This window comes from Myotis nattereri, assembly GCF_964212035.1.
Source record: "Myotis nattereri genome assembly, chromosome: X".
NCBI classification, from domain to species: domain Eukaryota; kingdom Metazoa; phylum Chordata; class Mammalia; order Chiroptera; family Vespertilionidae; genus Myotis; species Myotis nattereri.
Window position 1 is genome coordinate 10,508,997 of NC_138078.1, and position 15,475 is coordinate 10,524,471.

The following is a 15,475-nucleotide window of genomic DNA, read 5'->3' on the forward strand; positions in this document are numbered from 1 at the left end:
GGACAACAGCAGCAATGGACTTCGATATTATTTTAAACCAACGACAGGGATAAACCGTCTTTTATCCTTTATTTTCAAGCAGTGCCTCGGTTCCCGCTGCAAATGTGCTGTCCCCGATCTTCCCGGACCTCCGTCCCCCACACGTGTCCCTCCGGAGGGAGGCCAGGATAGCTGCGTTGCAGGCAGGATTCCCCTTTTTTTCCGCAGTGACAGGCGGATTCCCGGGCCTCCTCGGCCCTCCACCCCCGCAGCCGCCCCTTTCCCAGTCACGATCTTCCCCCCCTACCGCATCCCTCCCTCCCCAACAGCTCGCGGCTCGGGCCCCGCCCCTCGCAGCCACCCAGCGCAGGTTGCTAGGGCCCGGCGGGGCAGCAGAACGGGCGCGCGAGGAGGCGCGGCGCGCGTGCGCGCGCAGGCGAGCTTCCACAAGGAACCCGCGGTCTTTGGCTTCGAGGACCCGAGCCCGAGCGGAGCGGGCGGGGCGCGCGAGCACGAGCGCGAGCACGAGCGCGCTCTCCGCATTGGCTCCTGTGAGAAGTAGGCGAGGACTGAGGCGGGACCTGGCTGGGTCTGAGGAGCGTCCCCATTTGCCCGAATGGACGGCTGGGGCGGGGCAGTTAGCAAATTAGGCTGCGCGTTCGCTACTGCGAGAGGGCGGGGCTGGAGGTTTCGATTAGTTGTCGCTGCCGCTGGGGAAGGTAAAGCGGCGCCCGTGGCCTCAGGAGCTCTTGGGTCTCTGGCTGGAGGTGGGGGACTTGCCGGGTGAGTAGTCGCGCCGCCACCCGCCCGCCCTTGTCCATGCATCGGCCCGCGCCCACCCAACTTCTCCCTAGAGAGGGGACCCACCCGGTCCTCCCGGGCAGGCGTGAGAAGGGGCGGCGGCGCGGGTACCCCCTGGACAGGGCGACTCGGCGAGGGCGCCCCAGTCTGGAGTGGCCCCTTCTCAGCGCTCCATCGCACCCCCGGAAGGGATTCCCCGCCGAGGCTCTGGGGCTGTATTTTGGGGTGAGGAGACGAGAGGGTGTGAGGAGGGGCGACGAGTCGAGGCCGCCCCCCGGGGCTCCCCTCAGCGGCCGGTCTACGGCGCCCCCGCCGCCCCCGCGGCGCTAGCTCCCTCGGGCTTGCGGCGAGGGAAGCCCCTTCCGCGGGCGCCAAGGAGGAGCCTGCGCACCGGAGCCCCCGCCAGAGTTCCGAGCTAGCCCGGGACCCGCTGACCTTGGCTGCCCGAAAGGGTGGGCGAGAGACCCACCGCCTGCCCCGCGTCTCCATTAGCCTCCCCCGAACAAGTTTCACGCGTTGCTATGAAGTTCACGACTGGCATATTGGGTTGGGGGTGTGGGGGGGGGGAAGCAAAATTGGCCCTTTCCCAGATCTTCGTACCCTTTGTACCCTCATAGAAATTAAATGCTGGGGTTTGGAATAATCTCCCAGAACGAACAGGTCCTGCTCGCATTGACTCGTCTTGTGCCCACGTTGGGGGAAAAAATAACCTGAACATATTTCAGTGTAAAGGCAGATCTTCCTTGAGCGTTTTGTTTTTCGCTTCACTTGAGTGTTAAAGCACAGATGCCTGAATAAGAAAAACCTAACCCTAGTATCTTAGATTAGACGGACGCTGTGATATTTAAGCAGTGGCAGCTCAGTATTCTGTTTAACACAATCTATTTTAATTGGCTGAAATGTAAGCTGATTTTGGAAAGTCTCGCAGACACAGAATAATTTCTTTCCGTGCATCTGAATTAGGTTTGTTGGGACATAATGGTTATGTAGTTAATGTGAAAGCTTACACAGATTAATTTGTTTGAGAGATTTGACTGAAGCAGGAGACATAAATATGTATAGAATAGGGTTCTCGTTTTAGGTAACATCTGCTGGAACATTTCCAGCTTGTTCCTTTCTTGCTGTAGGGTTACAAAAAAGGCATCTTTACCGAGGCAATTCGGAACTATATGTGAATGACATTTAGATGTAAATTTGTTTTTAATTCCTTTAAGGGTTTTAAGATTTATTCATAAAATGTGAAGAAGGTGTTTACTTGTTTCTATGTTTAGTGGTGAAGGGGGTAGTATAATCTTATATTTAACAACCCAATTAGAGTTTGTTAATAATACATGTTTAAAAGGTGTGTGCCTTTTTGGGAACATGATCGTTGAGTACCTTAGCAATGCTTTTAATTTCTTTATTAAAAGTACTATTTTAGGTTTGAGCATTTTTGGCGTTGACACTGGAACAGGAGTAAGGAAGCCTGCAGCAGTATTACCAGTTTGACACCACCAGTGGGTGTTTCTGTTGACAAATGTAGAGAACATTTGGGAAGGATATCTTTTCTTTTCGGGGTTGGAGGGTGGAGGAAAGGTTGGAGGGGTGGAGGATGAAGGGGGAAGGAGCTAGAAGAGAGAAGCTGTAGAACTAAAGATGCCAGTACAGTGTGTATGCTGAGCATTTTGCAAGTACAAGGAAACCTAATTAGGGTAAAAAAAAATCAGTTTGGATGTATTAAATAATAGAACTCCAAAAGATGCATACTAAATAAAGTTAATCATTCCAAGAATGTTAAATAATCGACCATTTCAAAGGAGTTGGAGGGTCTTCAGTTGACAGGAGCATCAAATCCTTTTGAATTGTTTTGTCTTTTTTAACATAATGCAATGATTAATTTGATATGATTAATTTGATATATATATGTTTAATATTTTGTTTGCTTATTTAGTATGTTTCCTAAACCCAATTGTTTTAAAAATAAAACTAGAAATAAGCATTCTTTCTCCAGAGAGGATTTCTTTTTATTCCTGCTCAGATTTATAATTTATTCATGATTTAGTGGTTTGGGGTAGGGATTTTTTTACCCCTTTATCTCAGGTTTTTGATTTTTACTTATTCAAGTTCCCTGGGCTAAATCTGCCATTATTTTCATTGTAATTTTCTTGGAGTTATTTAAACCAGAGTGTGGCATCTACAGTGTGCCCTAGGGTTCTTAAAGAAAAGGCTCCCATTGAGGGAAATTGCCGGGCCATCTCACATAGATGAGTAATAGAAGGTTGACTGATTTTGAATCAGATGTATTCTGTTCTAAATATGCTGCATGGGGCTAAGGCAGTCTCATTTAATGAGAACCAAATTTTGTGTGGTATTTCTATTTTGAAGGTGCGGTATTGTTACATTACAAACTGAAATACAGAGGTGGAGAAATTACTTCAAGTATGCTTTTACCCCCCCCCCCCCCTTGCTTCACCACTGTGTCCAAGAATCTGTGAGAGACTTTCAACAATAGTTGCATTGTTGGAAATGACAGTGGCTTCTGTTGCAGGAATTTAACCTTTCATTATGATTTATGTTTCAATTTACTTTGTGATAGAAAATTCAGTTATATTTGAGAATATGACTGTAGGAAATTTTAAGAAGGTGAGTAGAGAAAATAAGCCTTCTTCACTGTGTCTGTTGAAAATATCTTTTCTCCCTTCCATTTTAATAACTTTGGTGATTATCTGCTTTGTTTCTTCTAGCTATTAGAAGGTGTGCTGATTTAATACTTTATTTTTGACAGTGCAGGGATATGACTTTTTCATGTAACGAATTGATGTCAAATAATAGCAGAAGGTATTTAAGAACAAATGAATTCACATGCATAGATCCAAAATGCGAGGGAAATCCTTTAGGTAACCCTTAACTTTGGTACAGGAACAGCAACATTTGAAGTTACTATTAAGTTGCTTTTTAAGTAGAAAAGGCTGTTTCCTCAGGATTTTATAATTTTAGATTATAAAGTTTTAATTTTTGGGGGGCAGTATCAAATTTCTTGGTAGAAGAGGAGAGTCTCGAAGGTTCTTCATCATCTGATGATGGTGTCAGTTGGAACACATATTTCAATGTATGAAAATAATGCAGTTGAAAGACCACATTTGAACTTTTCATTTGGGAAGCTTTTCCAATTTACTTTCAATCTTAACCTCAACGTTAGAATTTTTTATTGGTGATGCATCACTTTAGTGTTTGAATTCAAATTCTTGATAGTTTTTAGACTGTTTTCTTTATATAGAGCAGTGCATGAATGACTGGATTGCACCAAGGTCTGGCCTCATTTCTCATTTGAGTTTGTACACTTCTTAATACTGAGATCTGTTGTTGGGTATGGAAACTGCGAGTGAGGACCTTCTACTTGAAGAGCCTTATAACATTTAGACAGTTCAGATTTGGGTATTACAATAAATTTATTAGATTAAAAGTACCTAGCCCATTTAGGTCTCTGAAATTGTCATTTTGAATTATGCCCTTTATGTATTTAGAAATATTTGTGCTTAAGATAGTACTAATTAGGGTCAAATTTTGGGTATGGTCTCTCTTTTGGGCAGTCTTTGTAATAATTAAGTTATAATATTCTATTTATTGAGCCTTACTGAATACCAGATACTGTGGCAGATAATTTATTTGCGTGAATATATGAGTGTATGTGAATTCTCACGTCTCTTATCTTTTATTTCCTGTATGTACTTGACCAAATGGGCTCAGAGAGAGAAAATAATTTGCCAGATTACCCAGCTAGTCATCATCAGAGGCAAAACTTCCATCCAAACCGGTCTGACTTGAACCTGTGTTCTTCAAAACCATGCTTTCTGCTTCTCTTTAGAATCTGATTCCACTCCTGGGGTGGCACTAAAGATATCAATATGCTTCCTGGAGTTCACAGGCTACATTGGCCAGACCACCTAACGTTTAATCACATGAGAGGCTGGACTCAGATCCATCAGTAGTGCTGGGTAGGACAACTGGAAGTGCAGACTTTTCTAACAGGGTCATTAGTTCTGTTTCTTCAAAAATGAAGGTTATACCAAATTATTTGCACCTAACATGAGCAGCTGTTTCTAGTTAACCACTTGGTATTTCATGTTTCTGCATGTTCCATTACACTTTTAACTGACTTTGATTATATTTGCTACACTAATAAAGGCTATGAAGATGTCTTTCATTTTTTTTGAAATATGTTTTTATTGATTTTTAGAGAGAGAGGAAGGGAAAGGAATAAAGAGATAAAACATTGATGAGAGAGGAGCATCATCAATCGGTGCCTCCTGCAGGATCCGTACTGGGGATCGAGCCTGCAACACTGGTGTGTGCCCTGACCAGGAATCCAACCAGCGACTTCTTGGTTCCTGGGTCAGTGTTCAACCACTGAGCAACACCAGCCAGGCTATGAAGATATTTCTTGAATTCAATTTTGTGGTTTGATGTATTCTTGAAGTAAAATGGCAGTCTTTACAAGTTGCAGATGGTATCTCTTCCGTAAATGTAATGACCTACCACTAATAAGTGAAGTAAAATCTAGCGGTGAAGTCTGCAGAGATACATTATTGTTCCTTAATGCAAAGAAGTTGGACTCTGACAAAATTTATTTTTACTTGAGCGTAGAATTTTCTACTACTTAAAGTCTCTTGTGATTGTGTGTGTGTGTGTGTGTACATGTACGTATGTATGTATGTATGTATGTATGTATGTGTTTAAACAAGACCCATCACTAAGAAAGCTAAACAGTTACTTAGTCCAAAGGGACACACAGAGATCCATGTTATGGAGGAAAAGGACTTAATTTCCTATTCTGTAATTGATGAGAATCACTTTTGTGACTTTTTTGAGTTAGAAAGGAGTGATGAATATCATAGGATCTCAGGGCTGAAAATCATCTTGTCAAAGCAGGACAGTTATTCTACAAAGATGGGGCCTATACATAGTTGTGGATTTCTTTACTAAGTGTGGGTTTTCAATAAGAATTTTTCACAGCTGTATCGAGTTGTACTTTACATACCATAAAATTTACCGGTTTTAAGTATCACTCAGTGATTTTTTAGGGTAAATTTATGGAGTTGAATAACCATCGCTACAGTCCTATTTTAGAACATTTCCATCAGCCTGAAAAGATCTCCCCTGCAACATGCATTTTTTTACCTTATTTACTTGCTTCCACCTAGACCCCTTTAACATCAGGCACTGATACATGAAATCATGTAGATCTTAAAAGATACCTTTTAAAAATATCTTATGCATATTATAATTTCTTAGTATTTTTTTTGTATTTTCAAGAGTTTTTGCCTAAACATAATACATAGTAGAATATAAAGGACAGTACAGCAAATGGTATAGATTTTGTTTTGGTCTTTTTTGTTTTGTTTTGTTTTCATTTTTTGTTTTGATCTTTTTTAAACCAGCAAATAAAATACAATGGTCTTAATGATATGTTGGAAATGCGAGGGGGCGGGGGGGGGGAATCAAGGTAAAAGTAACATAATTATTGGGCAAGAAAAAATTCCTTTAAGATTTAAGATCATGGGCAAAATATTTTTAAAAAATTTTAAGCCAATAACAATATTGTGCATTTTATTGTTTTAATTCCCCTTGAGAAATTCAGGCCATAGAGCAGACTTCATTCAATTCAGGTATTCGAACACCTTGTCTGCATTGCTTTAGACTGGATTGTTGTGGGATTTGGAAACAGCTTAACCTGGAAGGTACTGTAGCTGCTTTTTCCTGTCTGCATCATTTTCTTTTTAGTTACCCTCAGTGGTGGGCACCAATTCACTGTGCTCTCCTTTGCTAAGTGTACTAGGTGTAGATGGACACTGCTGATAAGATAGCTAAGGGATGTTAATTTTGGGGTATGCATAATAAAGGAATGCAATGGTTTGGTTGGAAGTAAAGTGTTTTGGAAACTCTAACTTTTCATTGCTTTTAGAGGAACATTTCTGGATGGAAAGAGATACTTGCAAGTGCCAGGCAGGTAAATCAATAACTCCTTGTGTGGTAGTTTGTGTCTGGATTTTTAATAACAGACAGATTGCACATAGCACCACTAATAGTTTACTGTAAATTCAATCATAACTGGTTTGAAAAAGGTTACTTTTTTTTTAAACTGTTTAAGAGCTATGGCTGTGTGATTCTGTTGTTACTTTTGAGTTTTTTGTGGTGATTTTTGAAAGTAACAACTTGGTTTCTTGAAATTAAAATGTATGGATGAATACATTATGATTTCATGGTGTTTTTTTAAAGACTGTCTTAACTTATTTTAGGTAAGTTGCAGTTTTAGATCTCTTGTTATGCATAACGATTAGGTTCTTGGTAGTGTAAGATTGTATTATAATAATTAGATTAAGCACACACATACTCGTGTGATGTGGCAGATAAAAAATGGTGATAAGTAATAGTTGAAGAAAAATTTATTGACTTTAATTTGCTCAATTATCCCGATATTGCCCAAGAGTAGAAACTAGCTTCTTGATGAATAGAATCTCGTTCAGAGATTACAAAAGCTGGTTCAAGTGTGACGTATCCTAGAATTTATCCACACAGGCCACCCTGGTTTGTCAGCCTCTTGTGGGACATATTAACTTTAATTGCTAGTAATTATGATTAATAATATTACCACTAAAATTTAAGAGTAGAATTTCACAGGAAAAGAAAAAGTTTCCTTTTAATTGTTAATAAATGAAACTAGTTGAGGTAGACAAAAGCTAATTTTGTGCAAATTGGTGTGTCATACTTTATCAATTATTTCTTTCTAAAATAACCTGCTTGTCCTAGATCCTGAGGATCTGTCCTTCATTTAGTAAATACTAATTGAGTGTCTACTATGTACCAGACTGTGATAGAGGTTGGATGGAATGATACATAAAAGGGAAGTAGGCCCTGCCCTCAATTAATTTACAGTATTTTTTTCTTATTTTTAATCCTCACCCAAAGGTATGTTTTTCATTGATTCCAGAGAGAGAAAGGAAGGGAGAGGGAGAGAAACATCCATTGGTTGCCTCTAGTACACAGCACCTCTACTGGGGATCGAACCCATGACCCTTTGGAGCATGGGATAATGTTCTAAACAACTGAGCCACACTGGCCAGGGCTAATTTACAGTCTTGAGGTGGAGGAGGAGAAGTACAAGGCACTATGGGAGTATATAACAGGGTAGGGATGGGGTACCTGTCCTGGGGGGAGCAGATAGGAAGGCCATACCGAGGAGGTAACATTTAAGTGAGACCTAAAGACTGAGAAGGGCATGGTCTAGTTAAGAAAATAAGTTGTCCTGGCAGAAGGTGCAAATGCCTTTAGGTAAGGTAAGAGAGCTGGAGGCTTTTGAAAAGCAGAACCTTTTAAAGAACTGAAGAAATCCACAATGGCTGGAAAGTAGAGAAGCTGGTGATGAAGCAGAAGTAGGCAGGGGTCAGATCTTGAAAAGGCTTAATAAAGCCCAGCTGCTGGGTTTTTGAACTTGTCCTAAGTCTCCTAGGAAGCTATTGAAGGTTTTAAGCAGGGATGTGACATGAAATGAAATGCCACAAAAAACAAGAGTTTTAGCTCAATGGGAACCTTGATAATTTACCAAAAAAGGTCAAATCTCTGCAAGGTAAAATATACTTCTCAAATATTATTAAAGTAAAGTTTTTGCAATTGCTTCCTTGATGGATTGTCATCTGTGATACTCTTTTCATTGTTTTTATAGGAATTACCTTTAATTTTCTGAAGGCTCCTCCTTTTCTTCACCATTTTGTTAACCTTATCTAGGAGTGCCACTTCTGTTTATAACTGATTTAAATATTTTTTTCTAACAGTTTTAGCTCTCTTCCATATTGAAACTTAAACTCTGCTGCCCCCCCAAGATACCTTTAATCTGCTCAGGGTATTTAATGTTTTAATAAAATGTTACATTAAATATTAACATTAAATTTGCTTTATCTCCCCCCCCCCCATACAATGTCTTAGGTCTAGTTTAATATTTTCAGCGTTTATGCTATTCATGATTAATCAAATCTTATTTTGAGCTCCTACAATGTTGTTAGAAAATTTTATTAATGTTAAGATTACTAATCTTTAACGAGGGTACCACTTTCAAATCTGGTTCACATTCTGTGACCATGTCATCTCTCATATTAAACTGGTCTCTGCTGAGCTGCTTATGTTAAAGTGAGATTATATATATAAAACTATTGTAAAGGTACTATTTTACTCTCCTTCTGCAGTAAATGTTCCTATATGCTTAGTTCTTTTTTGGAAATCTTTAGCCATGCTAAATTTTTGCATGCCATGTTGATTGAACAAACAATCATTCGGGTCTTCCTTGGTATAATTTTCATAAGTTGTTAGTTTGTGCTTGTATGGAATACTGTTGCCCATTTTCCCCTCCACATATACAAAGAATATCCACAGCATCACCTCCTTCTTCAAATATTTCCTTTGAAATCTACATTTTGATGCAGCCTGTAACTTAGCTCACTTTGTCCTTGAGTTCTGAGGCTTTTCTGAACCATTTTATACCTGCTCTGTATTCTTGTTGCTTTCATCTTTTATTTTTTTCTTTTCCTGGTGACGATAACTTGAAGAGTTTGCAGTGGTTTATGTCATTATTTTTTTTCACTTTCTGTCTAGCCCAGGACATTTATTTTAAAAGGGTTGCCTCATTTCAGATTTTAGACTTTGAAACTGATGTTTTTGTGCTAGTGGGTTCTCTGTCATTCAAAATGACTGCCCTTGATTTAGAGATGTGCTTTCAAGTCTGTCGCTCTGTGGAGGATTGGTAAAGGAAGGCCATACTTGTATTTCTTTGGCTGATTTTATGATAAGGGTAATGGTTTGGGTATCTTGGTGTCAAGTGTTATTTAGGCAACTTAAAGGGTGTCAGCATCGTGGTAAGTGATGGAGAAACAAAGCCAAGCTCTGTTGATGTGCTCTTATGGAGTTTGTAATCCAGCAGGAAACAGTGACTAAAGTACAGGATGATATGCATGTTCAGATGGAAACACAGGGTGCTGGTACTCTAGACAAGAAGAGGTGCACTTGACACAGACTTAAGGGGACTGGGAAAGGCAATGATTCCTGAGTGTTTGTGAAGAGCCTTAAAGGAGGTCCAGAATGTCAGGTGGAGGGAAACGGTTTCCTGGCAGATGGTATATTCAAAGACATGAATCTAAGAATGAGCATATAAAGCTGAGAGAATAGCAAAAAATAATGTGGATTTGTATATTGCATGCCTTGCTTTGATGCTTTTGCCCCAGCTACATCTTAGGGTCTTGATTTTCTTTATGGCCATCTTTTGTTTGTTTGTTTTTTTTTTCCCTGTCCATTTTCGCTTTTACCTGAGAGTATAGGAAGGAAATAGGCCAGGAATTTAAATAGAGGGTAAGCCTCTGGAAAAATGGATAAGCAGATGGTAATGTTTTTCTACTGCAAGCTCCATGGAGGCATAGAGTGTTGACTGTTGCCTCAGCATCCAACACATTTCCTGGCCCTTAGGAAATGCTCAATAAATGTTTCTCCTATGAAAGGTGTCTCCTTTTGCCCCCTTTCCATCTCATGTCAGTGCCTTCTTTCTTGTTCAGTGGCTTTTCTTCTCTGTCAGGTACCTACCTACCTAGTGGATCTTTCTCTCTAATCACCTTATATACATGCTTGCCCTATATCTAGTCACCAGGCATAACTGTTATAATTGGGTCCACATTACTGTATGACTGTGCTAAGCATACAAAGTTGCTAATGGCTCACTGTGGGGCTCCTGAAACGTCTACCAATGCTTACAGTATGGCAGACGAAGGGGAGGCCAAAGTTGACACCTATAAGGGTGACATTTCTTTGAGTTTTTTCATAATTTATTGCATGAATTCATTGAAATTATGAGCTCTATTCCATAATAAATTCTGTGTGTGCATGCATATGTGTGTTTATATATATATCTGCATTGTATATTACTTGCCATTAAACAAAGTAGACATTCTATGAAGATGTTTGCTTACTTATCCTGTTGCTTTACACACCCCACATTACTGCTTATGTCCCTCGGATTGGGAAGCTGCTTTTAAGGGTGTTACTACATTGAGGTAAAATATTTGTCTTACAGAAAGGTCCTCCAGGGATGCAATGTCTTCACCAGAGAGTTTCCTGTACAGTAATAGCTGATTAGTTAGATGGAAAGTTTTGTTGTTGTTGTTTGTTTTTTATCATGGGTAGTAGACGATTAAATACCCTATGTTTTGGTAATTTCTCATATTATGGGTCCTACTTTCCCAGGAAACTCACATCCACAATCTCTTTTACAGCTAAGATAAAGTCTTGTGATCTAGGTTTGACCAGTCATTTATACAGAGTGAGACTTGTATGTAGAGGTGAGCATTGTGAGGTAGACATCATGTATAATTATAATTGAATTGATGACCTGGTGATCATATTGACAGGTGTGTTTTTTAAATATATTTTTATTGATTTCAGAGAGGAAGAGAGACAGAAACATCAATGATGAGAGAGAATCATCTATCAGCTGCCTCCTACATGCCCCCTACTGGGGATGGAGTCCACAACCCACCTACCTACATACTGGGGATGTGCCCTGACTGGTAATCAAACCGTGATCTCCTGGTTCATAGATCAACGCTTAACCACTGAGCAACGCTGGCCAGGCAATGTGTGTTTGTTTTATAAGGCATGGCAGTGGCCGAGCTTACGGAATTCATTCTCAAGTGGTATTGGTGCTGAGTGGTGGCAATACTTTTTTTTTTTTTTTTTGTAAATCTGTCTTCCTGTTCTCTGATCATTGGGATTTGTGGTTAGATGTCTTATATTAATTTTGGAATATTTTCAGCTGATACCTCTTCAAATATTTTTTGTTCCATTCTCTTATTTCTGTGATTCCAGTTACGAGTATATTAGAACCTTTGATATTGTCCCACAGCTCTTGAATGTTCTGTTCTGTTCTGTTCTATTGTTTTCTCTCAGTGTTTTGGTTGGAGTAATTTCTATCGACCTGTCTTCTTTTCTTGGCTGAGTTGAGTCTACTGAAGAGTCCATTGAAGGCACTCTCATTTCTCTTAACAATGCTTTTCATTTTTAGTACTTTCATTTCATTCTTTCTTATAATTTCCATCTCTCTGCTGAATTATCCATCTGGTTTTGTATGTTGTTCTCCTTTTGGGTTAGAGCCCTAAACATGTTACTTATAGTATTTAAAGTTTCATTCTTGATATTTTCAACATCTGATTCTGTGTCTAGTTCTGGTATATTCTTTGTCTTTTGAGTATTGTGTTTTTCTTTGCCTTTTCTTATACCTTGTGATGTTTTTGTTGCAAGCCTGACCTATTTTGCAGAACATTAGAGACTAATGTACATTATTTTTATGTCTGTAAATGGGCATATCTTTCCTACTAGGCCTTTACTGCAGTGCTTTGAATTAATTAAGTTAAGAGTTGGGCTAGGTTTGAATTTTGTTGTTGCTGTGGTTACCCTCAGTATGCATCAGGCTTCAAATTCTCATGGAGATACTTTGTGCTTAGGCTAGGAGTTGATTTATTTTATTCTGAGTATCAGGTCTCCCTTTTGAACTGTGCCTTAAAGAGGGTCTTCTTGTTTTGATCCTCCACTGGTAGTATTCTGCTATTGTTACTGGAAGTTGGTTAGCTTGGAGATGGGGAGTGGTGGTGGGGTGTGGTCTTTTTTTCTGACTAAACCTCAGGTTTAGGTGCCACAGTGTCCCAAGGTCTTGCCCCTCCCCAGGCTTTTTGGTGGGCTCAGGATGGAATCTCATTCCTCTCCCAGGAGTAGGGTGCCTGCTTCTTTTCCCAATGGCAAAGAAAGCTTTAAGTGAGGATAGACTAGATTATTGGACTTGCTTTCACTGATACTAGCTTTTCTTTAGTGGAGATAGGGAGATAAAGATCTGGGTCAATTTCTTGCTCTTGAAGAACAGCTGCAGTTCTCTTCCTCCAGGTCTGCAACACAATGGGCAATCCTAAGGGCTCTTTCTGTGAGTGCCTGGTGGGATTGGTGGAGGAAGATCCTGAAGAAGGTTGGGATTTCCCCAATTTCTGCCACCCCCACCTGGGTGGTTTTACACTGCCCCTTTAGCAAGCCACATCAGAATTTGATCAATTTGCCAATTACTATAGCTGAACTCCTCTTATCAGTCCAGTTGCACTATACCTCAAATGAGTACGTGGTTGTTTCCTCTCCTTGAAGGTCCTGCCTCTCTTAATATTTTGAGCCAATTGGTTCTATGATGCATTTAAAGAAAGTCATGAATTTGAAATCCAGCTCTTTTTCATTGGAAGAGGGGCTGCTATATTTCTTCAGTTTTCTTATTCCAGGGTGAAAGACAGAAGTTTGGTTACTCTTAAAATTTTAGCAGGCACATTTAACTTGGTCTAAGCTTAATTATTATTCTCATCCTCCTGAACAAGACAGATTTTAGAATGGTTTATCTTTTAACCCGCACCCCCTCACCCATGTTAGTTATTTATGCTTTAGTTTTGCCTTGTATAGGCCACCTTAAGCCTATAAAAATAGTGAATATTTACTCATCAACATGTTTTTCAAATTTCTTTGCACACCATTCTTCATTTACCCCATTTTTAAACTTTTGGGTTCAGCTTCTTTCTTTATAAAGAATGTTCTCAAGTAGTTCTTTTACTAAATGCCTGTTAGTCAGCTTGGTCTTGGTCTTTATTTCACTTTTTCTCTTGATGATGTTGAGCTGGGTACAGAATTTTACAGTGACAGTTATTTTCTCCATTCTTGTGTTTTTGTTGCCAGTGGAAATGGGGTTCTTCCACTGAGTTGCAAGGAAAGCATTTTGGGGACCCATGAATGGGAGGATGAGGTGTAGTGGTAAGATTTATTGGAGTAGAAATAAAGGACTGTCCCCAGGTGCTCAGTGTCTCATTCACGACCAGGTGGCTCAGCTCTGTCCCACTGTGGAAGAAGCCCTGCCTTGTCTTCACCAAGGTGAGAAGAAAGGTCAGGGTCCAGAGATATTACGCCATTACCCGGTATTGGCAGGGCATCAGAGAGACTTTCGTAGTTCAGTTGAGTTCATGCCAAAGGTTAGTCCGGTTCAGTCTCTGCCCTTGTCTGGATAGCTTAGTCTCTGTTCCTGGCTGTGTTCCACTGGCACTGCACTGCTGCACCCAGACCTGAACTTGTAGCCCACCCAAGCTTGGACCCCTTACACTGCCAGCCTACACAGCTACAACAGACCTGCACTTGGAGCTGCACAGCTGCTATGGAGAGAGAGCATGTGCAAACAGGTGAATGAACAGGCACCTTGTGCCACCCAGACAGCCATGGTTAAGCTTTGATTATATTACCTCAGGGTCGGGAAGGGGTAACCTTTCTTTCAAATTAAACAATCTCTTTTCTGGCTCTTCATAGATTTGTGTTGAGTCCTCCCTCTATCCAATCTGGCCTATTTTTCCAGATTAGATACTTCCCCTTTATGGTTATCAATGGTCATCATCATCTTGGCTCATAGTGCACATGCACCCAGCAGAGTAATTTCCCCTTTACAGGTTCTTCCCCATCTCCCCTTCCCCTTCTCCAGATAATCTCTGGGGAGCAGACTGGTGGTTCCCTGGAGAGATTAGAAAGCTAGTCCTTCCGCCCTGGGGGGTGGATTATAATTTCCAGACTCAATCAGGCCAAGCCAGTCTTGCTCCCATCTCTCTCTTCCTCTTTTTGCTAATCCTCACCAGATTTCCATTGATTTTTTTAAAAGAGAGTGTGGAGGGAGAGAGAGAGGGAAACATCGATACGAGAGACACATTAACTGGTTGCCTCCTGCACGCACCCTGACTGTGGCAGGGGGAAGAACCTGCAACCCAGGTGCCTTTGACCAGGAACCCAGCACTCTTCAGTGTGCAGGCTGATGCTCTACCACTGAGCCATGAGCCACAACTTCGCCAGGCCTACCTCCTTTCTCTTTTGCTAACATTTTGACAAGCCTTGTTAATGAGTGGTCTTTAGTCAGTTCAAATGTAATTTCTTTGTACATAAGTAATTATCTCTTCTCTTGGGCTGCATTTAAGATGTTTCCTTGTTTTTTATCTTCTGCAGTTTCTTTGCAATATCTCTAGATATGAATTTATTTATGCTGCTTTTATTTGGTGTGCTCCCTTCAGCCTGAAGACTTACATCATCTTCAATTGTGGAAAACTATCCTACTCATCATTTAAAATAATACTTCTCCATTTTCCGTATCTGGAACCATTATTTAGGTATGTGTTAGAGTTTTTCATTGTATCTTCCACTGTATTGCTTAAATTTTCTTTTAATATATATTTTTTTACTTCTGGGTGATTTCCTGACACCCATCTTACAATTCACTAATTTCTCTTTAGCTGTGTCTAGTCTATTGTCTAATCCATTTATTGAGAATTCTCACTAAAAACATTTGACTATATTTTTAAATGTAAAAATTTCAGTGTTTTTTTCAAGACTGCATTTTCATTTTCAAATGTTCATATGCTGTGAACATTTAAAAATAGAGTTATGTTTGGATTATATTCTTAGCTGTAGTTCTTGAGGAATGAAATCTCCCATTCTCTCTCCTCCCTCCCTCCATATTTTGCTTGTTTCTTTTGTGGTTTGCAACATCTGACAATTTGGGAATTGTGTGATGGTGCCTGGTTTGCAGAATGTTCTTTTGGATGGCTTTGCATTTATCTCTGATGGGACCCTTTGG

General features: G+C 40.3%; 1 protein-coding gene across 2 annotated transcripts in view; it reads left to right on the forward strand.

The window, feature by feature from the left end:
- Positions 1–491: 491 nt before the first annotated feature.
- The window catches only part of CDKL5 (cyclin dependent kinase like 5), a gene marked incomplete at its 3' end in the record, with an annotated part of 164,163 nt that continues 149,179 nt past the window's right edge, over positions 492–15,475 (forward strand). For both annotated transcript variants that reach the window (XM_081081897.1, XM_081081896.1), the window contains exon 1: positions 492–762. The remainder of the gene's footprint in view (positions 763–15,475) is intronic.